This window comes from Microtus oregoni, unplaced genomic scaffold (genome assembly GCF_018167655.1).
Source record: "Microtus oregoni isolate MIOR12 unplaced genomic scaffold, Mior012 000000F_ref0000247, whole genome shotgun sequence".
Taxonomy (NCBI): domain Eukaryota; kingdom Metazoa; phylum Chordata; class Mammalia; order Rodentia; family Cricetidae; genus Microtus; species Microtus oregoni.
In genome coordinates, this window is record NW_024543059.1 from 48,457,390 (window position 1) to 48,480,195 (window position 22,806).

A 22,806-nucleotide genomic window follows, 5' to 3' on the forward strand; every position below is an offset into this window, starting at 1 on the left:
AATTTATCTTTTATCATAACTAAGGAAAATTATAACTATCTGTCTTCAACTCTTTAAAAATTCCAGAAAGATATAATATTACCTAAGTAAATGGGAAGTACATTATAAGTAACTTCCAAAGTTCTAGAAATGATAGAGAGATCTCACTGCCTGGATAGTCACCCAAAGTTCTTTTGAAACAATGGGGCATCCATCCTCAGACTGTAGGCCCATAATACTTGGCAGACTTTTCCATGAAACAGAAAATTTGAAAGACTATTTTGCTTATATTGGTGGTTTGTCAGTCACTTTCATCTGTGTCTTGCAGAATGTCTGGCAGTTTTTTCTGTAAAAAAGGAACCCTGAAGGACCACACCATCTTTGGAATGTTCTGCAGTCAGTTTTCTGTGGGTCGTGCATGTCCAGTTCATACAGCATACCATCAAGCAATCCAGGCAAGAGCACTTTTGTACCAAAATGCCTACCCTTGTCACGTTGAAGGCAAATTCCATAACAAGTTTTTTCAATGACCGTCAACTTCTCTGAAGCAATAGTTGTTGCCAGAAGCAAATATATCTTGACTTTTGTCAGGGAAAGTCTAAATTCTTAATCCATTTTAAAAGCTATATTCTGTAGGTCTTTGGAAAATTAGAAGAATACATATCCATCTGAAATATTTTTCTGTACATCTAGAAAACCAAACAAACATGACTACTAGTTTGACTATTATATATTACTATCTATTAATTTCTAATTTTAATTGTACATTATACTTTAAATGAGCTGTATAAATACAATACCTTAAATAAGAGTAGAAATACACATATAACAAAATTGACCTGAAATTTGTATCAATAAACCAAAGTATTATTCATTTGTATATAATATCCCCCTTTAAATGAAAACAAACATTTATAAGCAACCATTTTGGGAATTTGGGTGTGCTTTTCTCCAAACTGCTTCCTGCTGTTTATTGAGCAAAGTATTTTGGAGGTTTGTGGAGACCTTTCAGGGGCTTTTGTCCCATCAAACCACATTAGCCTAGAAGAAATCCACAGATTCTCATCTTCCATGGAAACAAAGCAGAACCTTTTTTCCAAAATAACATATCCATAGAGTCAATTTTTTTGTTTATTTTATTTTTATTTTTTCGTTGTTGCAAAAAAAAAAAATTTCCTCCTCCTCCCTGTTTCCCATTTCCCTGCTCCTCATCGCACACATCGCCCCCTCCTTCTACTCTCCTACCCTTCTCCCCCCCCCACTCCATTCCCCCTCCCTCTCTAGAATGAAGAGCAGTCCAGATTCCCTGCCCTGCGGGAAGTCCAAGGTCCTCCCACTTCTATCCAGGACCAGGAAGGTGAGCATCCAAACAGGCTAGGTTCCCACAAAGCCAGTTCATGTGTTAGGATCGAAACCTAGTGCCATTGTCCTTTGCTTCTCATCAGCCTTCATTGTCCGCCACGTTCAGAAAGTCCGGTTTCATCCCATGCTTATTCAGTCCCAGTCCCGCTGGCCTTGGTGAGCTCCCAATAGATCAGTTCCACTGTCACAGTAAGTGGGTGCACCCCTCGTGGTCCTGACTTCCTTGCTCATGAACTCCCTCCTTCTGCTCGTCATATGGATCTTAAGAGCTCAGTCCGGTACTCCAATTTGGTCTCTGTCTCTGTCTCGATCCACCGCCAGATGAAGGTTCTAAGGTGATATGCAAGATATTCATCAGTATGGCTATAGGATAGGGTCATTTCAGGTTCCCTCTTTTCAGTTGCTCAAGGTACTAGCTGGGGACATCTCCCTGGACACCTGCGAGCCTGACTAGAGTCAAGACTCTTGACAACCCTAAGATGGCTCCCTTATATATTTCTCTGCTCCCGTGTCCACCCTTCCTTTATCCCAACCATCCCATTCCCCCAAGCTCCCCCCATTCTCCCCTTCTCATGTTTCTCACCCCATTTCCCCTTAGCCCCATGCCACCTCACCCCCAAGTTCCCAGGTTTTACCCGGCAATCTTGTCTACTTCCCATATCCAGGCGGATGACTATATGTTTTATTTGGGTTCACCTTCTTATTTAGCTTCACTAGGATCACAAATTATATGCTCAATGTCCTTTATTTATGGCTAGAAACCAATTATGAGTGAGGACTTCCCATGCTCATCTTTTTGGGTCTGGCTTAGCTCACTCAGGATAGTGTTTTCTATTTCCATCCATTTGTATGCAAAATTCAAGAAGTCCTTGTTTTTTACTGCTGAGTAGTACACTAATATGTATACATTCCATACTTTCTTCATGCATACTTCCATTGAAGGGCATTTAGGTTGTTTCCAGGTTCTGGCTATTACAAACAATGCTGCTATGAATATAGTAGAGCATATACTTTTGTCATATGATAAGGCCTCTCTTGGGTATATTCCCAAGAGTGGTATTGCTGGGTCCAGGGGTAGGTTGATCCTGGATTTCCTGAGAAACCACCACACTGCTTTCCAAAGTGGTTGCACAAGTTTGCATTCCCACCAGCAATGGATGAGTGTACCCCTTACTCCACAACCTCTCCAGCAAAGGCTATCATTGGTGTTTTTGATTTTAGCCATTCTGACAGGTGGTATCTCAAAGTTGTTTCGATTTGCATTTCCATGATCGCTAAGGAGGTTGAGCATGACCTTAAGTGTCTTTTGGCCATTTGAATTTCTTCTGTTGAGAATTCTCTGTTCAGTTCAGTGCCCCATTTTTAATTGGGTTAATTAGCATTTTAACGTCTAGTTTCTTGAATTCTTTATGTATTTTGGAGATCAGACCTTTGTCTGTTGCAGGGTTGGTGAAGATCTTCTCCCAGTCAGTGGGTTGCCTTTTTGTCTTGGTGACAGTGTCCTTTGCTTTACAGAAGCTTCTCAGTTTCAGGAGGTCCCATTTGTTCAATGTTGTCCTTAAGGTCTGTGCTGCTGGGGAAACGCTTAGGAAGTTGTCTCCTGTGCACATACGTTGTAGAATACTTCCCACTTTCTCTTCTATCAGGTTCAGTGTGTTCAGACTGATACTGAGGTCTTTAATCCATTTGGATTTGAGTTTTGTGCATGGCGATAGATATGGATCTATTTTCATTTTTCTACAGGTTGACAACCAGTTCTACCAGCACCATTTGTTGAAGATGCTCTCTTTCTCCCATTGAATACTTTTAGCTCCTTTATCAAAAATCGGGTGTTCATAGGTTTGTGGGATAAAATCTGGGTCTTCTACTCTATTCCATTGATCGACTTCTCTGTTTTTATGCCAATATCAAGCTGTTTTCAATACTGAAGCTCTGTAATAGAGTTTGAAATCAGGGATGGTAATGCCTCCAGAAGTTCCTTTATTGTATAAGATTGTTTTGGCTATTTTGGTTTTTTTTTGTTGTTGTTTTTTGCTATAAAGTTGATTAATGTCCTCTCAAGATCTGTGAAGAATTTCAATGGGATTTTAATGGGGATTGCATTGAACCTATAAATTTCCCTTGGTAGAATTGCCATTTTTACTATGTTGATCCTTCCAATCCAAGAGCAAGGGAGATACTTCCATTTTCTGGTATCCTCCTGAATTTCTTTCTTCAAGGATTTAAAGTTCTTGTCAAATAGATCCTTCACATCCTTTGTTAGAGTTACCCAAAGATATTTTATGCTATTTGTAGCTATCGTGAAAAGTGATGCTTTTTGATTTCCCTTTCTGCTTCCTTATCCTTTGTGTATAGGAAGGCAACTGATTTTTTGGAATTGATCTTGTATCCTGCCACGCTACTTAAAGTGTTCATCAGCTGTAGGAGTTCTTTGCTGGAGTTTTTGGGGTCGCTCATGTACACTATCATATCATATCATCTGCAAATAATGAAAGTTTAACTTCTTCCTTTCCAATTCATATCCCTTTGATCCCCTTATGTTGTCTTATTGCTATTGCTAGAACTTCAAGCAATATATTGAAGAGGTATAGAGAGAGTGGACAGTCTTGTGTTCCTGATTTCAGTGGGATGGCTTTGCGTTTCTCTCCATTTAATTTAATTTTAGCTGTCGGCTTGCTATAAATAGCTTTTATTATATTTAGGTATGACCCTTGTATCCCTAATCTCTCGAAGACCTTTATCATAAAGGGATGTTGAATTTTTCAAATGCTTTTTCAGCATCTAATGAAATGATCATATGGTTTTTTTCTTTCAGTTTATTTATATGATGGATTACACTGACAGATTTTCGTATGTTGAACCAGCCCTGCATCCCTGGGTTGAAGCCTACTTGATCATAATGGATAGTTTTTCTAATGTGTTCTTGGATTTGGTTTGCCAGTATTTTATTGAGGATTTTTGCATCAATGTTCATGAGTGAGATTGGCCTGTAATTCTCTTTCTTGGTTGAGTCTTTGTGTGGTTTTGGTATCAGGGTAACTGTAGCTTCATAAAAGGAATTTGGCAATGTCTTTTCTGTTTCTATATTGTGAAATAAATTACGGAGTATAGGTATTAGCTCTTCTTGGAAGTTCTGGTAGAATTCTGCATTGAAACCATCTGGACCTGGGCTTTTTTTGGAAGGGAGGTTTTTTATAACAACTTCTAATTCTTCGCGACTAACAGGTCTATTTAGATTGTTCACCTGATCCTGGTCTAACTTTGGTATATGGTACTTATCTAAAAAAGTGTCCATTTCTTTAACATTTTCCAATTTGTGGCATATAAGCTTTTGTAGTAAGATCTAATGATTTTCTGAATTTCCTCAGTGTCTGTGGTTATGTCTCCCTTTTCATTTCTGATCTTGTTAATTTGTGTATTCTCTTTCCACCGTTTGATTAGATTGGATAGGGGTTTGTCAATCTTGTTGATTTTCTCCAAGAACCAGCTTTTTGTTTCATTGATTCTTTCGATTGTTTTCTATGTTTCTATGTTGTTGATTTCAGCCCTCAGTTTGATTATTTCCAGTCTTCTACTCCTCCTAGGTGAGTCTGCTTCTTTTTTTTTCTAGAGCTTTCAGGTGGGCAGTTAAGTCTCCAATGTGTGCTTTCTCTGTTTTCTTTAAGTGGGCACTTAGTGCTATGAACTTTCCTCTTAGCACTGCTTTCATCGTGTTCCATAGGTTTGAGTATGTTGTCTCTTTATTTTTATTAAATTCAAGGAAGACTTGAATTTCTTTCTTTATTTCTTCCTTGACCCAGGTGTGGTTCAGCAGTTGACTATTCAGTTTCCTTGAGTTTGTCGGCTTTCTTGGGGTAGCCTCATTGTTGAATTCTAACTTTAACCCGTGATCTGATAAAACACGGGTGGTCACTAAAATTTTTTTGTATCTGTAGAGGTTTGCTTTGTTACCGAGTATGTGGTCAATTATCAAGAAGGTTCCATGAGATGCAGAGAAGAAGGTATATTCTTTCCTATTTGGGTGGAATGATCTATAGATGTCTGTTAAGTCCTTTTGATTTGTTACTTCCCTTAATCCTCTTATTTCTCTGTTAGGATTCTGTCTGATTGACATGTCCATTGGTGAGAGAGGAGTGTTGAAATCTCCTACTATTAGTGTGTGTGGTTTGATGACCGCCTTGAGTTTTAGTAATGTTTCTTTTACATAAGTGGTTGCTTTTATATTAGGGGCATAGATATTCAAAATTGAGACTTTGTCCTGATGAATTGTTCCTGTTATGAGTAAAAAATGTCCCTCTCCATCTCTTCTGATTGACTTTAGTTTGAAGTCAACTTTGTTAGAAATTCGTATGGCCACACCTGCTTGGTCCTTAGGTCCATTTGCTTGATAAACCTTTTCCCAGCCCTTTACTCTGAGTAAATGTCTGTCTTTCTGGTTGAGATGTGTTTCTTATAAACAGCAGAATGTTGGATTCTGTTTTTGTATCCAATCTCTTAGCCTATGCCTCTTTATAGGTGAGTTGAGCCCATTGATATTAAGTGATATTAATGACCAGTGGTTGTTAACTCTGGGCATTTTATCTTTTTTTTTTTGGTAGTAGGTAGTAGAGTTTGTGTGTTTCCCTTCTTCGAGTTGTGTTGGTGAAGGGTCATTAGATGTCTGAGTTATTGTGAGCATTGTTGGACTCCTTAGGTTGTGATTTTCCTTCTATTACTTTCTGTAAGGCTGGATTTGTGGCTACATATTGTTTAAATTTGTTTTTATCCTGGAAAATTTTGTTTTCTCCATTTATAGTTAATGAAAGCTTGGCTGGGTATAGTAGTCTGGGCTTACATCCATGGTCTCTTAGTGTCTGCAGTACATCTATCCAGGACCTTCTGGCTTTCATGGTTTCCATAGAGAAGTCAGGTGTAAGTCTGATAGGTTTACCTTTATAAGTAACTTGGCCTTTTTCCTTTGCAGCTCTTAATATTCTTTCTTTATTCTCTATGTTTTGTGCTTTGATTATTATATGGCAAGGAGATTTTTTTTTTGGTCCAGTCTATTGGGTGTTCTGTATGCTTCTTGAACCTTCAAAGAAATATCTTTCTTTAGGTTGGGAAAGTTTTCTTCTATAATTTTATTAAATATATTTTCTGGATCATTGAGCTGTACTTCTTCTCCTTCTTCTACCCCTATAATTCTTAGGTTTGTTCTTTTTATTGTGTCCCAGATTTCCTGAATGTTTTGTGATAAGAATTTGTTGGTTTTCCTGTTTTCTTTGATCAATGTTTTATTTTCTCTATGGTATCTTCAGTGTCTGACATTCTTTCTTCTAACTCTTGTAATCTGTTGTTAGTACTTGTCTCTGTAATTCCTGTTCGATTACCCAGATTTTCCATCTCCATCCTTCCCTCGCTTTGTGTTTTCTTCATTAATTCCATTCCATTCTTCAAGTCTTGAACCGCTTCCCTTACCTGTTTGATTGCTTTTCCTTGTTTCTCTTGGTTTTCTTGGGTATCCTTGGGCGATTTATTCATTTCCTCTACCTTTTTGTTTGTAATCTCTAATTGTTTATGGCAGTTTTTCATCTCCTGTTTAAGTTCCTCTATTATTTTCATATAATTCACTTTTGAGTCGATTTCTTCTAGTTCTTCTGGAGTAGGGTGTACAATTCTTCTTATTTTGGGATCCCTGGATTCTGGTGATGTCATGTTGCCTTTCAGGTTGTTGGAGGAATTCTTGCATTGGTGCCTTCCCATCTCTTCCTTCAAATGGAGCCAGGAGAGTCCTGGTGTCTTGGTCCAGTCTTTGCTGTGACTGACTCTCTGGGTGTATCTCCTCAGTGTAGAAGCAGGAACCATTCCCGTCCAGATGAAACTCCTCAGCACCGAAACATAGACGCCTGGTAATCCCATGACCCGTGGACAGATGGGCGAACTTTGGGGACAGGGCTGGGTCGAGTAGAACACAGGAGACCCTGCCGGGCAAGTTGAAATTGCCCGCCCTCCCTTTGGGGGTCCTTGAGGCCTGCCCTGTAGGCAGGCACTCACCTCTCTGGATGGGTAGCCTTAGTGTAGGAGCAGAAACCTGTTCCTGAGCAAAGGACCTTCCAGATTAGGCAGGCTTGGGGGGGGTGGGGGGCGTGTGTAAGAAAGATAGCCCTACAGAAGGAGCTGGGGGAGGGGGGCTTGTGTTCTCTTCCGGGACACTCTACCCCTGAATAGCACACATTCACCCGTCCAGATGGAACTCCTCAGCACCTAAACAGGGATGGCTGGTATCCCAATGAGCCAGGGACAAAAGGAAGAAAGTGGAAGGAAGGGTGGGGTCCAGTAGAACACAAGAGACCCTGGCAGGCAAGTTGAAATTGCCTGCCCTCCCTTTGGGGTTCCTTATGGCCTGCCAGATAGGCAGGCACTCACCACTCTGGGTGGGTAGCCTTGGTGTAGGAGCAGAAACCTGTTCCTGAGCAAAGGACCTTACAAACCAAGCAGGCTTGGGGGGGGGGGGTTGTGTTAGAAAGACAGCCCTGCAGAAAAAGCTCGGGGAGGGGAGTTTGTGCTCTTTTCCAGGACAATTCGCCCCTGGATAGCACATATTCACCCGTCCAGATGGAACTCCTCAGCACCTAAACAGGGACGGCTGGTAGCCCAATGAGCTGGGGACAAAAAGGCCTTAGAGTCAAATTTTGAAGTCAAGATTCCTTTAAATTATTCGTGTTGGTTTAGCATAACAGCCTGTACAATGAAATGTCTCTCTGTACTTGGCTCATTCACAGTCAAAAAATTAAAAAAAAAACTGTAATAGTATATTTAATTCAGATTCTCTGTGTGTATTTTCCATCTTTGTGTATCTATTCTTTTACTCTATTACTTTTAATATTCAATTATCTTTACTGATTTTATCTATGACTATCTATACTTTTTCTCCTCTCTCTCTCTTCTAAGTCCATGTACATTTAGAGGTCTTTTCCATCTGAATATGCTTTATTGTGTATCTGTAATCATTTTCTGACCTTTTTAAAAAGTAATCCTAAGAAGGCATAGTTTGGACCAACTCCATGGTCCTGCCAGTTTGTTCCAGCTAATCCAACATGGCAGAGGTATGTTCACCACCTCTGTGAGCCATGCTCATGGCCCCAACTCCATGGGTCTAATGTTGCCATTAAGCAATGTGTGACTTGCTGCTCACAGACCCCATTTAAAGGGTCCATAACATGACCACCATGAACCAGGAAGCTAGTTATTAAAGGAGTAGGGCAGTTTTTGCTGCTAACACTGAGTTGAGAAACCTTCTCTAAAAGGAATTGCACTCCTGCTTGCTACTAGCAAACAGAGCCCATCTGAGAAATTGTTCTTACCAAAAAGCCATGCTTATCTTTGTTCTTTTGTGTCTAGAATTCCTTCCCATACTTTCTCAGGCTTTATGTGAATGTAGTTAGCACCCATTGGTGCCATTTGAAAAAAAAAAAAAGACTGCTCATTTGTTTCCTGACACTAAGAACTAAATAATCATGCAAAGCTATTTTAGTTGCAACACTGTTTGTCCAGTGACTTAAGCGTATTTGGTAGCTAGCTTTTACATCTTAAATTAACCCATTTCTATTAATTTGCGTATCTCCACAAGCTTGGGACTTACCAAGTAAGGGTATGGTATCCTTCTCCTTCAGCAGCTACATGGTGTTTCATTGACTCTGCCTACTCTCTATATTTATTTTTGTTCAGATTTCCCACCTAGCTTTACCCTTCTAAGTCATTAGACAAAACAGCCTTATTCATTAACCAGTAAGAACAACACATATACAGATGGACCTCACATATCATCTCCCCTTACAACCACACAAGTTTATATGGATAAACAAAAAAACAAAGATAGCCCCCCAAAAAAATCTCTACAAAAAAAAAGTACTTACAGAGGCATCACCATCCCTGACTTCAAGCTCTACTATAGAGTTATAGTAATTTAAAAAAAAACAGCTTGGTATTAGCATAAAAACAGGCATGTGGACCAACAGAATCAAATGAATAAAATCCACACAACCATGAACACCTGATTTTGACAAAGAAGCCAAAATTATACAATGGAAAGAAGTAAAGCATGTTCAACAAATGGTGTTGGCATAACTGGATGTCAACATGTAAAAGAATGCAAATAGAAATGTAACCCCAGTAGCACAGACACTGAAAGGAATAATTAATAAATGGGACCTCCTGAAACTGAGAAACTTCTGTAAGACAAAGGACATGATCAAGAAGACAAAACAGCATCCTACAGAATGGGAAAAGAACTTTACCACTCCCACATCTGACAGAGGGCTGATCTCCAAAATATAAAAAGAACTCAAGAAATTAGACATCAAAATACCAAATAATCATATTGAAAAATAGGTACAGAACTAAACAGAATTCTCAACAGAAGAAATTCAATTGGTCAAAAGACATTTAAAGAATTGTTCAACATCCTTAGCCATCAGAGAAATGCAAATCTAAATGACTCTGAGATGCCATCTTACACCAGTCAGAACAGCAATGATCAAAAACACTAATGATAGCTTATGGTTGAGAGGATATAAAGTAAGAGGAACATTCATCTATTGCTGATGGGAATGAAAAATTGTGTGATCACTTTGGAAATCAATTTGGCAGCTTCTCAGAAAATTGGGAATCAATCTACCTCAAGACTCAGCAATACCAATACTTGGCATATACCTAAAGGATACACAATCATACCACAAAGACATTTGCTCAACTATATACATAACAGCATTATTTGTAATAGGTAGACCTGGAAACAAACTAGATGCCTCTCAACCGAAGAATGAATAAGGAAAATGTAGTGCATTTACACAATGGAGTATTACTCAGTGGTAAAACAATGACATCTTGAAATTTGCAGGAAACTAGAAAAAAAAAAACATGCTGAGTGAGGTAACTCAGACCCAGAAAGACAATAATGGTATGTACTCTGTCATAAGCAGATATTAGACATAAAGCAAAGGATAACCAAGCTATAATCCACAAATCCAGAGAAGTTAGGTAAAAAGAACACTAAGAGGGAGAAACATAGAGGACCCTAGGAAATAATGGAATAGTTAAGATCTCCAGGGTAAACTGGGAAGGGGAGTAGAAAAGAAAGGGTGAGGGATAGGAACATGAGGACTTGAGATGGCCAAATTAGGGGAGGAATTGAGAGGGGGGGGGTGATGTAGGGATAAGTCCCGCCCCTTAAGGGGCGTGTTCGCCTCGGGCTAAAGTCTGCCTATAAATTTGGCGAGCGTGCTCCTAGCTGTCTCTTCTGCTTTCCTGGTCTCCGCGGGAACGGTGGTTCTGTAAGTCTATTTCTACATTAAAACTATATATATTTTTACAATCTGTCTGCATTCGTTTATGCCGCTACATTTTGGCGTCCAATGTGGGGCTATTTTGCCCCCGACTCAAGCGGGTAGCCCGTTAGCTAACACAGCACCCTCCCGGGTGCTGTTTTTCAGTTCGTGACTCCGGCCCCAGTGCCGAGTCCGAGACATACTCGGCGACACAGGCCCATTCTGCCTGCCTTGGCTAAGTTTGAAGCGGAACCCCACTGCCTGAATAAGCAGAAGCTCAAGTACGTGCTGTTTTGCAACAAAAGATGCCACAGCGGCAGATTTGGTCTGATACAATGTGACTTGGCCGGGCAGTGGTAGCGCACACTTTTGATACCAGCACTTGGGAGGCAAGGGCAGGCGGATCTCTGTGAGTTTGAGGCCTGCCAGGCCGTGGTGGTACACGCCTTTAATCCCAGCATTTGGGAAGCAGAGACAGGCGGATCTCTGTGAGTTCGAAGCCAGCCTGGTCTACAAGAGCTAGTTCTAGGACAGGCTCCAAAAACACAGAAACCACCACTGGCAGGAACCGATCATTGCAGGTAAAATTTCTTTCTTTTATAAATAAAATGTCTGAACACATTACTGTTCAAGAATTTAACAGTTTTTTTAATTGTACCATGTGGGAGATTTTACAAGAGGTGTCTATCACCCCACATCTATGGATCCTTCTGGGATTCGTAGTTTTCATTGGCACCAAATGGTTTGATAATAGAAATATGATAAAGTCTTTATGAGACGAATCCAGGATTCTTAAGGCAGAGATTGAACGCTTAAAAACAATTGAGAATGACAACAATCTTCTCAAAAATCAGTTTGAAGTTCTCCAGGCTGATAACAATCTTCTCAAGAATCAGTTTGATGTTCTCCAGACTGATAACAATCTTCTCGAGAATCAGTTTGAAGTTCTCCAGGCTGAGAACAATCTTCTCAAGAATCAGTTTGAAGTTCTCCAGGCTGATGTTAAGGAGAAATTCATTACTATAGAAGAGGGAACAGCTGATCTGGATCATAAGGTTCAGTCTCTTTCTGTAGGAACTGAAACATTAGTGGCTGATATTAAGGAGAAATTCATTACTATGGAAGAGGGAACAGCTGATCTGGACCATAAGATTCAGTCCCTTTCTGTAGGAAATGAAACATTAACTGAGAGAATCAAAACTTCTGAATGTGACAATCGGATTTTGTCTAAAGCTTATGACAGATTGATGGAAAGATTGTCAATACAAGAAGGCACGGTTTAAGCCATAAAAATTATGTCCAAAGATGAGATGTTATCTCTAACGGACAAACTTCATACTTTAGAATCCTCAATGAAGGCTTTGGAACATAATTCTGGACAGGAGATTCAGACATTGCAGACGGCAATGGTGAATAGAATTGAAAAGATTGAGAAATTTCTAAATTCTGATGAAGAAGAGCAAAGGGTAGAAAGGCAAATTTTAACTACATCTGTGGGTAAGTCTCTCCGGGACAATTTCCACAAAGCTCTACCTACAGCTCTACCTGCCTTTCCAGTAATAACAACAGAGAAGGTGATTGGTTCCAAAAACCCTAGGGTCATCAAGGAGGATACATGGGAGTCTGTCCGTATGAATGATCTCAAGGAAATAAAACAGGCTGTCATGACTTTTGGGATGCAAGCCTCTTTTGTTAAAGAGATGCTAAGATCTTGGGCCACAACAAGCATAGCAACTCCCTCGGACTGGCTCCAGCTGAGCTCTCCGGTACTTGAGAGTGGAAAGCAATTGAAATGGCAATGCTTATTCAGGCAAGAGGCTAGACTCTTAGAACAGCAGGAAAAAGCGAAGGGAATTGACATTTCCCTAGATCAAATTCTAGGTGAAGGGCTCTTTTCCGATCCTCAGGAACAAGCTAATTTGGATGAAAACACACTCTCCATGTGTACTACAGCAGCCTTAAGAGCTTGGGACAGGGTACAAGACCCAGGACAGAGCATGGAATCATTTGTCAGAGTTAAACAGGGTCAGAGAGAACCCTTTAGTGACTTTTTACAAAGATTAACTAAGGCTGTACAAATAGGGACCCAGAAGCAAGACGTATAATGATTGAGTCTTTGGCTTATGAAAATGCAAATGTGGAATGCAAAAGGATTTGGGGGCCTTTAAAGCTCAGATCAGCACCTTTGGAAGAATGGGTCTTGCATACACTCAATGTTGATACATTTGATTATGGCACTGAAGCATGGGTAGAAGAAGCAATTTCCAATGGTAAAAGGAGACACCAGAATACCAAAAGTTTTAACTGTGGCAAAATGGGTCATATGAAAAGGAATTGTAGACAACAGATTTTCAGAAATAATAATAATAATAATAATAATGCATCTTTCAAAAATAATAATAATAATACATCTTCTAGAAATAACAGAAATAGGAGGACTCAGCCTTCAGGTTTATGTAGAAGATGTGGAAAAGGCAGAAATTGGATGAATGAATGCAGGTCTACAAGAGATAGACAAGGCAACCTGATACAGTCAGGAAACGTGAGGGGGGGCCTCACAGGCCCCCATGGCAAACATGGTTCAGTCATATCCAGTTTCTACAGAGAACGTGCCTCGTCAGGACAATTAGGAAGCCCCATGCCTACTGTTACAAGCAATAATGATCAGAAAGATAAGTTACGTGTGTTTTGGCAAACTTCTATAAATGATCAAAGACCTAAACTGAGAGTGTGTGTAAATGGCATTTTTATTATTGTCCTGCTGGACACAGGTGCGGATGTAAGTATCATTACCCCAGAATCTTGGCATCCGTATTGGCCTCTTCAGAATGTAAATGTTCAGCTCCTGGGAATTGGAACCCTATCTCGAGTAAGGCAGAGCACGAGATGGGTTGAATGCATAGGGCCAGAGGGACAAATAGGAAAATTAAAGCCATATGTAGCCAATATTGCAATGAATTTATGGGGTCGTGACCTATTACAACAATGGAATACCCAAATTAACATTCCTGCTAAATCTAGAGCCTATATTTCTGAGAATAATATTAAAAGATATTTCAAACGGAGAAAACCAGCCATTCGGGCTGTACAAGAACAAGCAATTGATGTCCCTTCAGAGATACCAACAGCCTTGACTCTAAAATGGTTGACTGAGAAACCAATATGGACAAAGCAATTGCCTTTAGCTGAGGAAAAGTTACAGGCTTTAGAACAGCTGGTACAAGAACAATTAGATGCTAGACATATAGAAGAATCTACCAGCCCTTAGAATTCTCCTGTATTTGTGGTTAAGAAAAAATCAGGTAAATGGAGAATGGTGACAGATCTCAGGGCCATCAACAAGGTTATTCAACCTATGGGCCCTCTGCAATCTGGAATTCCTTTGCCCTCTTTATTACCAAAAGGATGGCCTCTCATAGTTATTGATTTAAAGGATTGTTTTTTCACTATACCTTTGCAAAAAGAAGATAGAGAAAAATTTGCCTTCACAGTGCCTGCTTATAACAATTCTCAACCTTCGAGGAGGTACCACTGGACCGTTCTCCCCTAGGGTATGTTAAATAGCCCCTCCCTGTACCAATATTTTGTGAACCAACCATTGCAAATAATACGCAAGAAATTTCCCAAATCTATAGTATACCATTACATGGACGACATTTTGTTATCCGATTCAAACATGGATACCTTGAACAGACTGTTTGAAGAAATAAAGATACTTTTACCTAAATGGGGATTGCAAATCGCTCCTGAAAAGATTCAGAAGGGAGATTCTGTTAATTATTTAGGTTATAAAATAGGTTTGTAAAAAATTAAGACACAAAAAGCACAAATTAGGAGAGATCGCCTACGGACTCTTAATGATTTTCAAAGACTGTTAGGACACATTTCCAGTCTAAGACCAGCTATTGGAATAACACCTGATCTAATAATTCATTTGAACAAAACCTTGGATGGTGATAAAGATTTAAACAGTCCCAGAGAATTAACAGCTGAAGCAGAAAAGGAACTGACAATGATTGAGGAAAAATTATAACAGGCACATGTGGACAGGGTGAATCCAGAGCTCGATTGTATTCTCGTCATACTACCATCAAAAATTTCTCCTACAGGAATTTTAATGCAGAGAGATGATATTATTCTGGAATGGATCTTTTTTACCACATAAACCAAGTAAGAAACTGAAAACTTATGTGGAAAAAGTCTCTGAGTTAATTATAAAAGGCAAGCTGAGACTTCGTCAACTAACAGGCATAGACCCAGCAAAAATTATAGTGCCTTTCACTGCTGATGAACTAAAGAAATTATGGGAAGATAATGAACCATGGCAAAGAGCTTGTGCTAATTTTTTGGGAGACATTAATAACAACTATCCAAAAAGCAAGAGGCTTAACTTCATAAAGAGTACTTCTTGGATTCTTCCTCAAATCGTCCATGATGCTCCAATAACTGGAGCCCGTACATTCTATACTGATGCCAATAAATCAGGGAAGGCTGGTTACAAATCAGAAGACTTGGGTAAGGTGTAACAAAGTCCGTATAATTCTGTCCAGAGGCAGAATTATATGCCATTCTTATGGTGCTAAGGGATTTTAAATAACCTATTAATATAGTCACTGATTCACTATACGCAGAAAGAGTTATTTTACATATTGAAACTGCTGAATTTATACCTGATGATACAGAACTAACCTCATTGTTTCTCCAGGTTCAAGATTTGATCAGGAACAGGCTTTGCCCTATGTACATAACACACATCTGATCCCATACGGGTCTGCCAGGTCCTCTAGCACAAGGTAATGCAGAAATTGATCAATTATTGATTGGCACTGTGTTACAAGCCTCTGAATTTCATAAAAAAAATCTTGTTAATAGCAAAGGTTTGAAGAAAGAGTTTTCAATTACATGGCAACAAGCTAAGGAGATTGTAAAGAAATGCCCTACTTGCTCTTTCTATAACCAAACGCCACTGCCTGTAGGTGCTAATCCAAAGGGTACCCAAAGGAATGAAATCTGGCAGATGGATGTGTTCCACTTTGCAGAATTTGGCAAATTAAAATATGTTCATCACACCATTGACACTTATTCAGGCTTTCAGTGGGCAACTGCTTTAAGTTCAGAAAAAGCTGATTCAGTAATCACTCATTTATTAGAAGTCATGGCTATCATGGGTATACCTACACAAATAAAAACGGACAATGGTCCTGCTTATGTCTCTAGGAAAATGAAACAGTTTTTTGTTTATTACAATATCAAGCATGTTACAGGTATACCATACAATCCTACAGGTCAAGCAGTCATAGAAAGATCAAATCGAACTATAAAAGATATGTTGAACAAACAGAAAGGGGTGGAAAACACCCCCAGAAATAGGCTACATAATGCTTTGTTAACCTTGAATTTTCTCAACGCTAATGAGAAGGGAACAACGGCTGCAGAAAGACATTGGATAATGGAAAAGTCTTCTGAACTAAATCAACCAGTTTATTTCAAGGATGTGCTGACCTCACAATGGAAGCCAGCAGATGTGCTACGTTGGGGAAGGGGTTTTGCTCTTATCTCCACAGGTGAGGAAAAATTGTGGATAACATCAAAATTAATAAAGGTTCGGTTTGAAGCAGAGAAGCCACTTGGAAAAGATAAATAACAATTCTTTCATAAGGATGGCGAACATACTGATGGTAAGAAATACAGATAGGTTGGAGGCAGGGTTCTTTTCTTATCTCCACAGGAAAATACTCATCTTCAAAGAAATTGAGGGACCCTGAATATTTAATTACTGATGGATGGACACATTTTGTAAGTATTAATTTTTATTTATATGTCTTATTAAACATTTCTTTATAAATATATAGAGCTGATTTTGAAGTTGGACTCTGGCTCAGTCCCTCTCCAATTCCAAGCCTGTTAGTAAGAGAAGAACCCAGAGTTTCTGGAGTTTCTGTCTCATGTCAAGAGCCATGATATGGGACAGAAAGAAACATGAGTTTAGAAAACATCTTTGCTTTTCTTCATATCTATCATACTTTTCATTGAATATATCTATCATGCCTTTCATTGAATATATATATATATATATATATATATATGTATGTCTATATATGTCTATATGATTAATGTTTAAGTTTTTCACAATGAACAATGAGTTTTTCCTGAAGTGACATTTGAAGTTTCCAGGAAGAAGATGGGGCCCCACAACAACAACTCTACCTGGTTGATATGACGTCATGATTCTGATAGCGCTACTACAAGACCTGTTTTGGATACCAGCTGCACAAGAGGATCCCATCTTGGTTAGCTGAAATGGTGCACATCTTGTACAACATTCTGGCCAGACCTCCACAAAATACTCAGAGACTATTTGCAATTTTAAAAGACATTGATCTTGAAATTTAACCATCATTTTACTTTCACAGGATCCCCCAGAAAGAACGTCGCCCCCATGACAGCTGGAAGTAATTCTAGAGGACGACGTCCCCTCTCCCAGTAAAGTTTACCCCTGGGTTTAGGGGCATCATTTAGGGGTTGGGAGGTTGGGGGAGGAATTTTATAAGCTCTGGGATCATTTTGAAAAAAAAAAGAGGGAATGATGGGATAATAGATTTATAATTGTGAGTTACTGCTTTCAGACAAATATATTGGTATCAATTCTTGTATATTGAAACAAATTTAAATTATATTGACTATTGTATGCATGCATGTTTCTATGTCTGTTTAAAACATTTTTATGTATTGACATATGTTGTATTGATATATATATTGTATATATTTACCATATTGCAATGTACATTTCTACCTCTGATTAAGATACCTATATAATATTTGTATATTTATATATATTTGCCATATTGCAATGTATATTTGTACAGTGTTTATATTTGGAGGTCATTATCCTCATTTGTTACACAGTTGTTTATTGTCTTAGTCTTTAAGTTAGATAGATATTGAGAAATATATAGATAAATAGTCATCTAAGTTTGTCATTTTTAATCAGACTAATCAGGTTCTTTAGATATATAGAGATTATACTCATTATAGATAGATAATCTTCAACCTCTTCAAAGAGCTGTAGAAAATGGCCTTTAATCTAACTCAGAGTTTCGTGATAGTGAGACACAATTGCTCCTGGCAACACCGCTCTATTCCCGAGAGAATGTTGAGCACCAAAGACACTCCACCTGGAGCCTTTCTATTTGGCAGAACTGGCCTTTGGGCAAAGAAATGCCCATACCTCAACCACTGACACAGATACAGAGCGTGCATTAATGGATAAAACAGGACTGTAATATCCTGCTAAGACAGGGTAAGATAGTTTTGAAAAGTTCCTTGCCTTTAATAATGGTATGTCAGTTATGTTAGGCCTTAGCCAAAATTGGTTGACTCAACATTGCAAACGAGACTTTGGGTGATTGCCCAGGTAGTCAGTTGTCTCTGTCAATTGTTGCACATTTTGGATATATCTCATTTGTTGAGTAGTGTTTATTCCCTTCTCAGATCTTTGACTGAGTTGAAGATTATATAATTGTAGTTACTCTTTACATTATTTGGACTCCTTGAGATAGAATGTTTAGCAAAGCTTTTGTTCTCAATATTGTTTGTTATATTTATTATTTGTTGTTATTGTATGTAGTTGTATTTGGTTTAGTTCTGTCTTATTTAGACAAAAAGGGGAGATGTAGGGATAAGTCCTGCCCCTTAGGGGGTGTGTTTGCCTCGGGCTAATGTCTGCCTATAAATTTGGGAGCATGCTCCAAGCTGTCTCTTCTGCTTTCCTGGTCTCCGCGGGAACGGTGGTTCTGTAAGTCTATTTCTACATTAAAAGTATATATATTTTTACAATCTGTCTGCATTCATTTACGCCGCTACAGGGGGATCATTGAAGAGATATCCTGATAGAGAGAGACATTGTAGGGTTGAGGAGAAATCTGATGCTTGGGAAATTCCCAGGAATCCACAAGGATAACCTCAGCTAAGATCCTAAGCAATTGTGGAAAGGGTTCCTGAACTGGCCTTCCCCTATAATTAAATTAGTGGCTACCCTAATTGTCATCATAGAACCTACATCCAGTAGTTGAAGGAAGCAGATGCAGAGATCCACAGCCAGGCAGTAGGCTGGGCTCCAGGATGAGGATGGGGAAAACAACGAAGAGAGCTGAATCAAGCTAGTGTGAGCTCACAGACGCTAGACTGACAGCTGAGAATCTTGCATAGGACTGAACTATGCCTTCTGAATGTGGGAGACAGTTATATGGCTTGATCTGTTGTGGAGAGCCTGGCAATGGGGCTATGACCTATCCTGGGTACATGAATTTGCCCCCTTACTTTTCCATGCTTCACCTTCTTCTGTGTTGTTTCCTTTGAAATTTCACATACAAAAAGAAATGTGGTGTTTTTCTTTCTGGATCTGGTTTATTTCTGTAGACATGGTGGTCTCTGATCTCAGCAGTATTTAATTCTTCTTTATAGATTATTGTTATTATCCTACTGTGTATATAAACCACATTTTCTTTATATATGCATTCTGGAATAGGCACCTACACTGAGACTACCAATTATGTACTGTGAATGAAGCACCAGTAAATATAGGCGTTTAGTGTTTCTCATTCATCCTGGCCTTGATTCTTTGTGCATATATACACAAGAGCATACAGGTGAATCATATGGATGTGCATGTTTGGGGTGCTGAGGAACTTCAAGATGTTTTCCACACTGCTTGCTCTGTTTTATAATACTTATAATTTCCTTTCATACTCTCATCAGTTTTGGTTGTCACTTAATTCCTGGCTGACCCCATTCTGCCTGGGGTCAGTTGGCATCTCAGTATAATTTTATTTCAAATTTGTGTTATGCATAGGATGCTGAACATATGTGTGTGTGTGTGTGTGTGTGTGTGTGTGTGTGTGTGTGTGTTGTCATTTGAACTTTAACAAGTTGTTTCCATTAATTTGTCAGTTTATGGACAAGATTATTTGCTTTTCCAGTGTTTAACTTTTGGAGGGTCTTTGTATTTCCTAGATATGAATCCCCTGCTAAAGCATGAAGAGTATATATTTCCCTGTTCTTTAGACTTTTTTACCCCGATAATTATTTCATTTGCTATGCTGATGCTTTTTTAATCTTATTAAAAATCCTTTATTGAATATGTATCTGTAATAATTTTCTTCTAAACTTTAGCTTAACTTTTCTTTCCTTTATCATTCCCATTTGAAAATCTGATTTGGACTTAATTCTGATGAACAGCACAGTTAATTCTTCTTGGGTAATCTTTTTTGAGTTATAATTAGGCACCTTTTATGATCTCAAGGTTAAGAGCATGTCTATGTTTTCCAGAATCATCAGACTTTTTAAATTCCTTGCTTACTTCTACAAGTCTTTATGAATGCATTCTAAGCTATGAAGAAGCAAATTGACTTTTATTTACTATTGCCCTTCCTCGGCTGACAATATATAATTGTTCCAGCATCCTGTAATGCATATATATTGTTCACTACATTTCCTTTGATCAGTTGCCTTCCCCAAAATATATTTAGTAATTAAATTAAAGCTGTCTTTGAGCTCACTATCCTCTTCCAAAATATATTCATACCAGCTGAATTTGAGCATTAAAAAGTGCACATAATAAGAAGATATTTCAATCATTCAAAGAAAGTAAGGTGAACAAATGAATTGTAGAAGTTTAAATGAATCTAAAACCCAGGCTATTACTGAAATCTTAAATTACTTACAGGGGCAAGGAGACAGATCAGGATGATATCTGGAATTTCAGAATGGTTCAGCTTCAGCCAATGGTCTTTTCCAAATGGTAATTATAATACTGATAGGAGCTTCATACCAGTACTGCCTGAGTTTATATTTTATTCCATTTTAATAAATACCACGATTCCACAAAGTTGACAGATGTGTAAAGGCAGCATTTGTGTGTAAGTTGATGCGGCTAAGTAATGTTTTTAAAACAAACAGTAATGCAAGTGTTCTATAGAGCGTTTTGTAGACTGTGACTAGCATCTAAAATTTTGACTTACATATTCATATTTATTTTAATGTAGTGAACAAGAATGTAAAAATGGTTAAGAAACTAAACTGATTTTTATTCAAAATACATCATTGAGAAATGAAGCATGGCAGCTTCCTCATTTCTGTGACACCCAAATATTCTCATTAACCAAAAGAGAAAATAATGCAAAGTTTATATTATGAAACTATTCATCATTTTTGTTGTGCACATAAATGCTACACATATATATGTATATTACATAATATGTATATACTCCTCTAAAAACATTCCAAAATTTAAATATTTATTGCACATAATTATTATACTTTTATAAAAATTCAATTTACCTGCTTCTTCCCCAAAGGAGGCTTATATAGCTTAAATCTATTAAAATGAAATTCATTTTGAACAGTACATTAACCAGATGTTAAACTAAACTATTACCGCATAATTTAGCAGCTAAATTGGATCCTTAGACATATGTTGGATATTCAAGACCAATTTGCTCCATGTTAATGACAAAGATTATCATTGGTAGGAACAGGTTCCATAGCCAAAGTTGATCTCAACTTTGATGTTACAGAGCAAGCATATTTTTCAATGGAAGTAATTGTCCTTTGGCCTCTGTGAAAGACACTAATTTGGTATGTGGAGAATATCTGCATGCTCTGTTTGCCAGCTGCTTACCAAACACGGAGGTCAGGACTGCTGACCCAAATGCAAGTGCTTAACAAAAGCCTCAAAAAACTGCTCAACCATAATAGCAATTCAATACCAGCTTTGCTCTCCTGACACCTTCAGACTGCTGTTCATTAACTCTTAAGCTGTACCGATCAATACCTGTCCTTCTAATAGCCTACATGGCCTTAAATGTTTTCAGTCATTCATTCCTTTTAAACTTTAGGAATACACACCTAAATATACACATCTCTGTTTGTTATTAATCATGAAGTATAATGGTCTCATATTTATGGAATCAAATAATCAAGATTTGAACTGCAACTTTTTATCCTCATCAATTTATTCTGTGAATACCATATTAACAGATAGGTAATGACAGCATGTACTTTAGGGTTGTTGTAAAGGTGAAATTATTGAATGTATGTTATATTCTCTAAGAATGTTTACCCCACATGAAATTAATAAGAGAAAGATTTATATTATACTCTTTATTGGTGTTATACAACCACAACAAAAATATATCCCCTAAAAGTTCATCATATACAGGCATACATGCACATGTGCACACACACACACAAGCAAAAAAGAAGGGATAACGAGGAGAAAGAGAAGGAAAATGAAATGAAGAAGGGAAAGAGAAGAAAGCAGGAAAAGAACCAGCAGCAGAAGGAGAAGGAGGAGCATGAGGCAGAGCATAAGAGGAGGAAGAGAAGGAGGAAGAAGGAGGAGGAGGAGAAGCAGAAGCAGGAGGAGGAGGAGGAGGAGGAGGAGGAGGAGGAGGAGGAGGAGGAGGACAGAACAGTAACTAATAATGCTCTTTGTTCTTCATAATGTTATTATTATTTTTCATGACTTTAATGTAAAAATTAATACAATTAATCCTTCTCTTCAGTAAGGTCATATCCTACTTTGCTTTCTGCTTCTGTGATAAACAACACAACCAGAAGCAGTTTATTCCTCTTACAAGTGATACTCCAGCACAGAGGAAATTCATGTCAGTAACTCATGATGGGAACCTCAGTCAGAAACCTCACAGGAATGCTGCTTTCTTGCTTGCTAACTTTGTCTTGCTCAGCTGCCTTTCCTATACAGCTTAGGCCCACCCACCTATGGATTGTTCTGTCCTCAGAGGACTGGGCCCTCGTACATCAATTAACAATTAAGAAAATACCTGATATACATGGCTGCAGGCCAACTTAAACTGGGTACTTTTCCAACCAACTGAGTATTTCTACCTTCATAGATGTGTCAAGTTGGTTTACACTAAGGGCATCACACTTGTCAAATTCAGTGGCCTTATTCAAGGACAGCAGGAGAGAGAGAGACAAGCTTCACATGTCTCCCCCTTGTTGGAAAGACATAAATCATACAAAAGATGGTTCCAGGAAGAGACAAAGTGATACATTAAATTAATCTGTTAATACCACACTAATAGAATTTATGAACTCTAATGATAACCCTAAAACAATCATCTGCCATATTTTAACC